Source organism: Triticum dicoccoides, chromosome 7B (genome assembly GCF_002162155.2).
Source record: "Triticum dicoccoides isolate Atlit2015 ecotype Zavitan chromosome 7B, WEW_v2.0, whole genome shotgun sequence".
Lineage (NCBI taxonomy): Eukaryota > Viridiplantae > Streptophyta > Magnoliopsida > Poales > Poaceae > Triticum > Triticum dicoccoides.
In genome coordinates, this window is record NC_041393.1 from 167,521,905 (window position 1) to 167,533,293 (window position 11,389).

The following is an 11,389-nucleotide window of genomic DNA, read 5'->3' on the forward strand; positions in this document are numbered from 1 at the left end:
CAATATTAATCAAGCAGGAGTAGGGTTTTACCTCCACCGAGAGGGCCCGAACCTGGGTAAAAACATCGTGTCCCTTGTCTCCTGTTACCATCCGCCTAGACGACAGTTTGGGACCCCCTACCCGAGATTCGCCGGTTTTGACACCGACATTGGTGCTTTCATTGAGAGTTCCTCTGTGCCGTTGCATTTAGGCCCGATGGCTTCTTCGATCTTCAACCAAGACGCGGCCCAGGGTTAGACTTTTCTCCTCGGACAGATCTTTGTGTTCGGCGGCTTCGCACTGCGGGCCAACTCGCTTGGCCACCTGGAGCAGATCGGAAGCTACGTCCCTGGCCATCAGGCCAGGTTTGGAAGCTTAAACTACACGGCCGACATTCGCGGGGACTTGATCTCTGACGGATTCGAGCCACGGCCGAGCACGCCGCACTCTCTCGATGGGCATGATCTAGCTCTGCCGCCGGACAACGCCCAAAGTGCCGCTCAGGTGTCCGTTCCGACCATTAGCTCGGAGCCGACTGCGCTAACCAGGGACGGACGGTTGGACGCCGCCCTAGGAGCCGCAATCTCTACGGCGATGGAGCCGAATACCAGCCTAGTCCTTTGCAAGGCCCGTGACCCCAAGGTGCCGGACTCCGTTCCGGACTCCGAATCTTCCGCACCCCTTCCGATCGAACCCGATTGGGCTTCAATCACGGAGTTCACCGTCGTGAACGTCTTTCAGCACTCGCCCTTTGGAGATATCCGGAATTCACTAAAGTCTCTCTCTTTGTCAGGAGCGCCCTGGCCGAACTACGGTCAGCATGGTTGGGATACGGACGACGAAGAAATTTGAGGCCCACCCACCACCCACTTCGTAGCCATTGTCAACGATTTAACCGACATGCTCGACTTCGACTCCGAAGACATCGACGGTATGGACGCCGATGAAGGAGACGACCAAGAACCAGCACCTATAGGGCACTGGAAAGCCACCTCATCATACGATGTATACATGGTGGACACACCGAAAAGGGATAACAACTAGGATCAAAAGGGCGCAAGCAGGGGTCGTTCCCTCGAAAAACAATCAAAGCGGCGATGTAAGCGCCACGCAAAGCCCCACCTCGACAAAGACCCAGCCATAGAACAGGGAGAATCAACGGAAGACGAACATGCCATTGAGCAACCGTCCAAACAGGACGGGCAATCCAAACAACCAATCCCCGGGAAAGATAATAGTCCGGACGACCTCACGCCGGACAAATTGCTGGAACGTCAGAACCTCCACCAAAGGCTCGTCGCCACTGCACGTAGCCTGAAAAAGCAGAAGCGGAGGCTCAAAACAGCAGAAGATGCACTCAGGATCAGATGGAACAAATTACTCAATACTGCACACAAGTACGGCAATAGTCGTCACACAAAGAGCTATCCGAAGCGGAAACTACTACCGAAATTTGATGAAGAGGCCATAAAGCCCCCACAGTCGAAAAACAAGGAAGCCACCAGGCCGGATAGACGACCCAACGATCGACCTAAAGCGACAAAGGGTGCCGCACTCAATGCGACGAGCGATGAGCCTAAGGATTCACATCAAGCAACCGGCCCAACCAGATCCATCTATGGCCCAAGAAAGCAAGCTCCAGCGAGCAATGCAATGCAAAAAAATATCCGAACATCGCGGCACACCTACATACAGGGGCGCCGCACATCCGTTGTGTTTTACCGATGAGGTGCTGGATCACGAATTTCCAGCGGGGTTCAAGCCCGTGAACATAGAAGCATACGACGGAACAACAGACCCCGGAGTCTGGATAGAGGATTATATCCTCCACATACACATGGCCAGAGGAGATGACCTTCATGCCATCAAATACTTACCCCTCAAGCTCAAAGGGCCAGCCCGGCATTGGCTTAAAAGCCTTCCCAAAAACACCATGGGAAGTTGGGAAGCGCTCGAGGAGGCTTTCCGGGCAAATTTTCAAGGGACCTATGTCCGACCTCGGGATGCGGATGATCTGAGTCATATAACTCAGCAACCCGGAGAGTCAGCCCGGAAACTCTGGAATAGATTCCTTACTAAAAAGAATCAGATAGTCGACTGTCCGGACGCTGAGGCCCTAGCAGCTTTCAAACATAGCGTTCGAGACGAGTGGCTCGCCAGACACCTCGGCCAAGAAAAGCCAAGAACGATGGCCGCATTAACAAGCCTCATGACCCGCTTTTGCGCAGGAGAGGATAGCTGGTTGGCCAGAAGCAGCACCAGCGACCCGAGTACATCCGAACCCAGAGATGGAAATGGGAAACCGCACCGTAACAAAGAACAACGCCGAATCAAGGATAACAACCCAATGAGCACGGCAGTCAACGCCGGATTCAAAAGCTCTCGGCAAAATCAGAAAAAGCCGCCGCCCAAGGATGACAGGGACGAGCTGTCTAACCTCAACAAATCCTGGACAAAATATGTCAAATCCACAGCACCTCCGGGAGACCTGCAAACCATACCCACAAAGATTGTTGGGTTTTCAAGAAGTCCGACAAACTAAATGCCGAACACAAGGGGCTCGACACACCAAGCGAGGATGACGACGTACCCCACAAGCAGAACACCGGAGAACAAAAGAAGTTCCCCCAAGAAGTCAAAATAGTAAATTCACTTCATATGACAAAAGGGCAAAACAGAACGGCGCTTATGAAGACACGTGCCGTACAGCCAGCCCCAGAGGAGCACCGCCACTGGTTGTTACAACCAATCACCTTTGATCATCAGGATTACTCCAGAGGGGCCCGGAACGCAGGCTGGACAGCCTTGGTCTTGAACACGGTTATTGACGAACTACAATTTAAACGAGTCCTTATGGACGGCAGCAGTGACTTAAACCTGTTATATCAGGATACAATCCACAAACTAGGGGTAAACCCAGCGCTAATCCGCCGTGGCAAAACTTCCTTTCGAGGAGCCACGCCGGGTCCAGATAACCAGAGTATGGGTTCCCTTTCGTTAGAAGTCACGTTCGGCTCACCCGACAACTTCCGAAGCGAAAAGCTAACCTTCCACATCGCCCCATTCATAAGTCGCTATCAAGCGCTACTGGGACGTGAAGCTTTCGCCCGCTTTAACGCAATACCGCATTATGCACCCCTTACACTTAAAATGCCCGGCCCACGAGGCATCATCTCATCACAGGGGAATGACAATTGACCCCCAAAGTACGGGTAAGGGTGCGGCCGCCTGGACAGCTGCACACTAATCTAGCCCTACTATTCCGGACACGGCTAGACGAGTCCGGCATCAACACACATGGACTTAATAGCCGCATAACCCTGTACAAGGGGCTCTGCGTGTTTACGCCAGGAGACAATGCGGCTCCCTTCTTGCTCCAACTATGTTTTGTTTATTCTAATATGGATTTCTCGCACGCTTATTTACTAAAGTTCCTCTTTTTCGCAGACGAACACCGTGCTACGCCCGTCCAGGATACGGCACAACGGAGACACAGGCGCAGACGTGCAGTAGGGACCCGTTCCAAGGATTCTTTTCAGATTAAGACCCTGCGTAAACCTTTTTTACTGTCTCTTGTTGAAAACATCCCCCGGTTTTCACCATAACCGAGGAGGAGGCTGGCGTTTTGGGCATATGGCCACGCCAGAATTTTGCGTGTACTTGGACACCAGGGGCTTTTTTATCAAGGGCTCTGTTTCGGCCCGTCTTCATAAAGACCGAATACCTTAGGGAGTGTCGGCGCCGCGAGTTAGGCCTTATATGCATCAGCTCCGAATCATGTCTTTGGTCAAATGTTGGGTTTGCCTGGCTCCTGTCTTTTGCTGCCTTACGTTCCGTTATATCGGCTAACGTGGCACCAGGAGAACTACTGCGATTGTGCCCCGGTTCGGCCAGGCGAGCACCTCAATAGAGAAAGCCGAAAACTAACTGTCATGATATAGCGAGAGACTGGTCAACCACTCGATGACTCTCGGAATCTCTAGGATTCCTCCGCATTAACGAAGGACCGCTTCCCGGTCAGGCACACACGCGCCCCGGATTCGGGAGAGCGCGGTGCCTCCAGGGGCTATTGAGTAGCCCCAATGTCAAACTCCTATGGCTAAGTGAAAGTGATAAAGCATTATAGTCTGGTTGCCTCGTTTGCCGCGCTATCACCTCCTTTGTAGGACCAAGACGTTGGATTAAGTGTGAAAAGGCGCATTCTTTGCAAACACCCCCGCATTATATGCATGGGGGCTAAAGCCAACGACTGCCATCTTTCAGGTTATATACACATATACATTAACGGCCGCACAGGAGGTGTTATAATTCTTGCAAGCACAAGTATAAAAAGCTTTTATATTCTATCAAAATATTTCTTTTACAATAGCACCTGCTATTCGAACAAATCATCCTTCGAGCACTACGCTTCTATTAAACGAGCGCCCGAAAGAACTTCCTCAAGGTAGTGCTTGGCAGACACCCGACCTTCGTCCGGATCCTGGGATGCGACAACACTGGCCTGCATATCCGCCCAGTATGTCTTGACACGGGCAAGAGCCATTTGTGCACCCTCTATACACGCCGACCTCTTCATTACATCGACATGCGGCATAGAACCAAGGAACTGCTGCACCAATCCAAAATAACTTTTCGGCTCTGGCTCCCCCGGCCACAAATGACTCGCGACATACTTCATGGCGAGTCCGGATAACCTGTTCAGCTCCGCAAAGGCGGCCAAACGGTCGGGTACCGAAAGTGGACGCTCTGGCTTGTGGAATTGCGACCAAAACAGTTCTTCCAAATTATGGTCGCCTCAACCTCGGAAGTGTTCGGTTGCGTCCGCCGCACTTGTTGCCACGTCTAGATAAGTGTTTTCCGCACTCCACTGCCGGTCTAACGGAGCATACCTAGGATCCCCGAACTTCATCTGCAGCATATAGGGCTTTCCAGCCGTGATATCTCCGGCCTGACGCAGCTCCTCCTTCATAGCTCTCATCGCAGAGCGAGCATCCTTGACCTCAGCAGTGATCTTCTCAAGGTCCTTCTGAGCCGCCCTTTCTTCTTGTTCGAGAAATTTACAGCGGTCGGCAGCATCCTTCAATTTTATAGCCATCTCGGCTATTGCCTTCTTACTCTGGCAGTGAGCAGCGTGTTCGGCTTTCAGCTCTTCAGCCGCCTTAACGGCAGCCGCATCACTTTTTCTTGCTTTCTCCTTGGCTCGGGCAAGTTCCGCCCGAAGGTTCTCCACGGAAGCAGCACTATCTGCAATAAGCATATATATTGTAAGAAACAAGCACCGAACTCCTCTTATCAGATATCTGTGGAGCATACCTTGTGCCTCGTCTAGCCGCTTATTTACAAGCGCGATGTCGGCATCTGCCACGTCCAGTTGCCGCTTTAACTCGGCAGATTCATCAGTCCGGCTAGCCACCGAACGCCTTGCCACCTTCATAAAAAGGTAACATTTTATAACTAGAGTTTTGATCCTCTGTGCGCCATCACTCTTGACGACACACAGAGTCTCAGGGACTACTATTTATACAGGGCGCATTCTATGCGGCTCTACCGATAGGTACACCTTTTCACGTACCTCAAAGACTGTCAGTAAACTCCTGGCGGCCTCGTACAATCCACTTTCCGCGGATGTAATCCTTCCTATCACCGTGTTCATCAACATACGGTGTTCTTCTGAGATGGATGCACACCCGAGCAGATTCCTCAGCCTCTCCGACCGCGCACCAGAGGGCACCGGACTAGCCCGACGACCTTTTTCAGGATCCGGACTTGGAGAAACCCGCTAGGACGACACCTCGGGGTCGCCTGCCTTGTAATTCGGTGCAGCTAGGGCGGGCATTTCGCTCTCTATCATCTCTGGACGGAGATCCCCTGAAGACGAGCTCTGCTGAGAAGGGTTGAGATCCGAACTGCAAGGTAATATTTCGGTTATCTTCCTCAGAAATAAAACAGGGATGCCTCTAATTTTTGAGCCCCTCTCTTTACTTACGGCTCGGAGGAAAGCTGATCCCTTTAAGGGCGCAATGCGGCCGGGACAGTCTCCGGCGCCGGATCCTCTAACAAAGATTTCTTCCCTCGTTTCGAGGTCATCTCCTCCGGGTCTTTAGAGGCACTCCTTTTCTTTCCCAGGTTGGGGGAATTATCGATTCCTCCCTTCTTGACAGTCTCCTTCATGGAGGTGGTAGCTCCTTGGTTCCCCTCTTCGCCCTCTGCCGAAAGCATAATCTGCAGCATCGTGGTTAACACGGGATCCGACGCGGTCTTGGGCAGGGGGGCTGGACACCTGATAAGCTTTGCCTTCGTTATCCACTCCTGTTCAAAGGATAGTTCTGTTAAAGGGTCACTTTATGATGAAAATACGGATGGTGTGTCCAAATATGGGGCTACTTACGTTAACATCCTGGCGATTGCAGCTCAGACCTGCGTCCTCGGATAAGTCCGGACACCTTGCTTGTGGTCCGAAGAACAATTTGTACATCTCCATAGGCGTTGTGCCCATAAAATGTTGGAGGACTCGCGGTCCCTCCAGATTAAATTCCCACAGGCGGAGAGGGCGACGTTTGCAGGGCAGCGTGCGGCGAATCAGCATAACTTGCGCCACTATGGGTCAGGTTAATATCTCTTTCTAGGAGATCTCGAATGCGGTCCTGCAGAAGGGGCACGTCTTTGGACGGCCCCAGATAAGCCCTTCATTGACCCATGACGCTCGCCGTGGTGGGGGACCCAAGCGAAAAGCAGGAGGCGCCACCCATGTGGTGCCCCTGGGGGCTGTGATATAAAACCAGTCCCGTTGCCATAAGCCAAACTCTTCTTGGAAAGTGCCCTCGGGCCATGGAGCGCCGGCTATCTTGCTTATGATAGCTCCTCCGCACTCGGCGTGCTGCCCCTCGATCATCTTTGGCTCTACTTTGAAGGTTTTAAGCCACAATCTGAAGTGAGGGGTGATATGGAGGAAGGCTTCGCACACTACGATAAACGATGGAATTTGGAGGATGGACTCCGGAGCTAGGTCGTGAAATTCCAGCCGTAATAGAACATCAGCCCCCTTACAAAGGGATCAATCGGGAAGCCTGACCCCCGAAGGAAGTGAGATGTGAACACCACGCTCTCACTGGGCTGAGGATAAGTAATGGCTTGCCCTTGAGTAGGCAGCCTATGCGAGATTTCGCTGGTTAGATACCTGGCATCTCTCAGCTTTCGCATGTCTTCTTCCATAATGGAGGAAGGCACCCACCGGCCTTGAAGGTTGGAGCCAGACATCGTCGGAGGTCCGAAGCGCCTAAAACTAGAAACCTTGAGTGTTGGAACTCGAGGCGAGGGGCGGATTCGATTGGATTGAAAGAAGAGGGAATCGAGCCTTGGTCTCTTTATAAAGGAGTTGAATACCAAGAGCCCTCCCCGTAACCATTTGGGACTCGCTTTCAATTAGAGAGTCATACCAAAAGGCGCGGTTGGGTTACCCATGCCCGTATTGATGAGAATCCCGGAATAAGGGGACATGATCTCTGCTTCGACAAGACGTGCCAAGGAAACCGCCTCGCTAAACGCGCTGAGGTAGAACGGTAAAATGAATAAAGGCTTGGCCATGGCATGATGTCACGCCGTGGAATACGTCAGCAGATTAGATTTGTGTAAATATTATTCTCTCTACGGTGGCATGTGGAACTTATTTTTGCAGAGCCGGACACTATCCTTGTGTTCAAACATCTTCTATGAAGTATTCGGAGGAGGAACCCGCCTTGCAATGCCGAAGACAACTTACGCGCCGGACTCGTCGTCATTGAAGCCTGGTTCAGGGGCTACTGAGGGAGTCATGGATTAGAGAGTGTCCGGATGGCCGGACTATGACCTTTGGCCGGACTCCTGGACTATGAAGATACAAGATTGAAGACTCCATCCCGTGTTCGGATAAGGACTTTCCTTGGCGTGGAAGGCAAGCTTGGCGATACGATATGAAGATCTCCTCCCATTGTAACCGACTCTGTGTAACCCTAGCCCTCTCCGGTGTCTATATAAACCGGAGAGTTTTAGTCCGTAAGACGAACAACAATCATACCATAGGCTAGCTTCTAGGGTTTAGCCTATCTGATCTCGTGGTAGATCAACTCTTGTAATACCCATACCATCAATATTAATCAAGCAGGAGTAGGGTTTTACCTCCACCGAGAGGGCCCGAACCTGGGTAAAAACATCGTGTCCCTTGTCTCCTGTTACCATCCGCCTAGACGCACAGTTCGGGACCCCCTACCCGAGATCCGTCGGTTTTGACACCGACAGCTAGAAATCAAGATTCATATGGTAGGAATGGAATATCTTGGTCTCAACACATGAGTAGGTGGTTCTCTCTCAGAAATGGTAAGTTGGAAGTGTAGGTTTGTTCTGATGGCTCTCTCCACGAATGAAGAGGAGGTGGAGGGGTATATATAGCCTCCACACAAAATCTAACCGTTAGACAATTTACCAATCTCGGTGCGACCAAATTAATAAACTCGGTCAGACCGATTTAGTAAACCTAGTGACCGTTAGGGTTTTCGGTGGGACCGACATGCAACTCGGTAGGACCGATATGGTTAGGGTTAGGGCATAACGTAATCTCGGTGAGACCGATTACACAAACTCGGTGAGACCGATTTTGGTAATAAGCTAACCAGAGAGTTGGTCAGGTAAACTTGGTGGGACCGGTTCGCTCTTTTCGGTGAGACCGAAATGTTACGAAAAGGAAACAGAGAGTTTACATTGCAATCTCGATGGGACCGATCGCTCATCTCGGTGAGACCAAAACGTTACGAAGGGAAATAGAGAGATTACAATCCCATCTCGGTGAGACCGAGATCCCTATCGGTGAGACCGATTTGCCTAGGGTTTGTGGCAGTGGCTATGACATCTGAACTCAGTGGCGCCGGATAGAAAGAATCGGTGGGGCCGATTTGGGCTTAAGGTTTAGGTCATATGTGGATGTGGGAAAGTAGTTGAGGGTTTTGGAGCATATCACTGAGCACTATAAAGCAAGAACCTCATTAAGCAACACCTCATCCCTCCTTGATAGTATTGGCTTTTCCTATAGACTCAATGTGATCTTGGATCACTAAAATATAAAATATAGAGTCTTGAGCTTGAAGCTTGAGCCAATCCTTTTATCCTTGGTATTGTGAGGGATCCACTTTTCTCATCCATGCCATGCCATTCATTGAGCTTTCCTGAAATATTTGTCTTGGAATAGTATTAGCTCAATGAGCTATATGTTGTTAGGAAATACCAAAACCACCTAGGGATAGTTGCACTTTCATATGTTAGCTCAAGCCTCTCCCTCATATAAAATTACAAGAACGATTATCGGTACTTGTTATCGATTGCCTAGGGACAATTCCGCAAATTCTACCACCACTTTTCCACACTCGCTTTATTCACTTTTTGCACTTTCATTTAAACAGCACCTAACTTTTATTTTCCCATTCTTTATTATCTTTCAAACCTTTCCTACAAAGTACTTCTAGTTTCGTACTTGTTCTAGGTAAAGCAAATGTCAAGTGTGCGTAGAGTTGTATCGGTGGTCGGTAGAGCTTGAGGGAATATTTGTTATACCTTTAGCTCCTCGTTGGGTTTGACACTCTTATTTATCGAAGAAGGCTACAAACGATCCCCTATACTTGTGGGTTATCAAGACCTTTTTCTGGCGCCGTTGTCGGGGAGCAATAGCGTGGGGTAAATATTCTCGTGTGTGCTTGTTTGCTTTATCACTAAGTAGTTTCTATTTCTTGTTCTAAGTTGTTCTGTATCTTTAGTTATGGATATGGAACACGAAACACCAAAAAAATTAGTTGTACTAGCTACTCATGGAGATGGGGAACCTCCTAAAACCCTCGATGCTTGTTATGTGAAAAATATTATGCACTACTTTGATAATCCTGAGAAAACCCCATTCAACTATATAATGGGAGTAATGTTGGATCAACGTGAATACTTTAGGGATTATCGCTTGAAACAAAAAGGGAAACTTTTATGGGATCAAATTTATATGTTGCATTGGTATGCTCGGGATTTATGCTTGAGATATGATTTTACTTGTTGCTCTAGGATGAATGCTCCACACCTTCCCTTTTCATGTGAATTTAATGATAATGAAACCTTAGCTTCTTATGCTAATGGTAGATATGATTATTATGATGTAGAAGGAATAGAAGAATTTGTTGCCTTTAAGGGTGCTTATGAAATTGAATCTTTGTTTGAAAAGTATGAAGATTTTGATGATTCAGTTTATAGACCTGAAATTTTTTCCATCCTTAAATATTGTTATGCTAATTACAAATACAATTCCGATATTGATGCATTTATTGAGAAAATCTCCGCTGTCCAAGAGGAGACTAATGTTTTGCAGGAGTCTATGGAAGAAGTAATTAATGAAACTGTGAGCTCATTGGATGAAAAGGATGATGAGGAGAGCGAAGAACAAAAGGAGGAAGAGAGGATTAGCTACCCGTGCCCACCTTCTAATGAGAGTAACTCTTCAACTCATACATTGTTAAATTTCCCTTCGTTCTTACCGAAGGATGAATGCTATGATAATTGCTATGATCCCATTGATTCATTCGAAATATCCCTTTTTGATGATGATTGCTATGCTTGTGGCCATGATGCCAATATGAATTATGCTTATTGAGATGAACTTTCTATTGTTCCTTATGTTAAATATGAAATTTTTGCTATTGCACACACACATGATAGTCCTACTATCTTTTTGAATTCTCCAAACTACACTACATCAGAGAAGTTTGTTCTTATTGAGGATTATATTGATGGGTTGCCTTTTACCGTTGCACATGATGATTTTGATGAATGTAATATGCATGTGCTTGCTGCTCCTACTTGCAATTATTATGAGAGAGGAACTACATCTCCACCTCTCTATGTTTCCAACATGAAAAATTGCAAGAAACTTATTATGCTATGTATTGGCCTTTACTTGATGTGCATGAATTGTTCTTGTATGACATGCCGATGCATAGGAAGAGAGTTAGACTTTGTCATTGCTTGATATATGTTGCTTTGTGCTCACTACTAAATGCCAAATCATTGTTAATTAAAATTGGCTTTGATATACCTTAGGATCCGGATGGATTAATTATTTGAGCACTTTATGCCTAGCTTAATGGCTTTAAAGAAAGCGCTGCCAGGGAGACAACCCGGAAGTTTTAGAGAGTCATTTTTTTTGCTAAGTGCTTTATAAAGTTTAGAAAAAATAGAGGGGAACACAAAACTTTTCAAAAAGGAAAGTGAAAGTGAGAGAGACAAGCATTGTTGAAGTGGGGGAGCTCCTTGAACTTTGTTCATACTCACGGAAACTTTGTGAATCTTAATTACATAAACTTTTCAACAAAAATAATTATCCCCTTGTACAATTCCATTGTATTATAA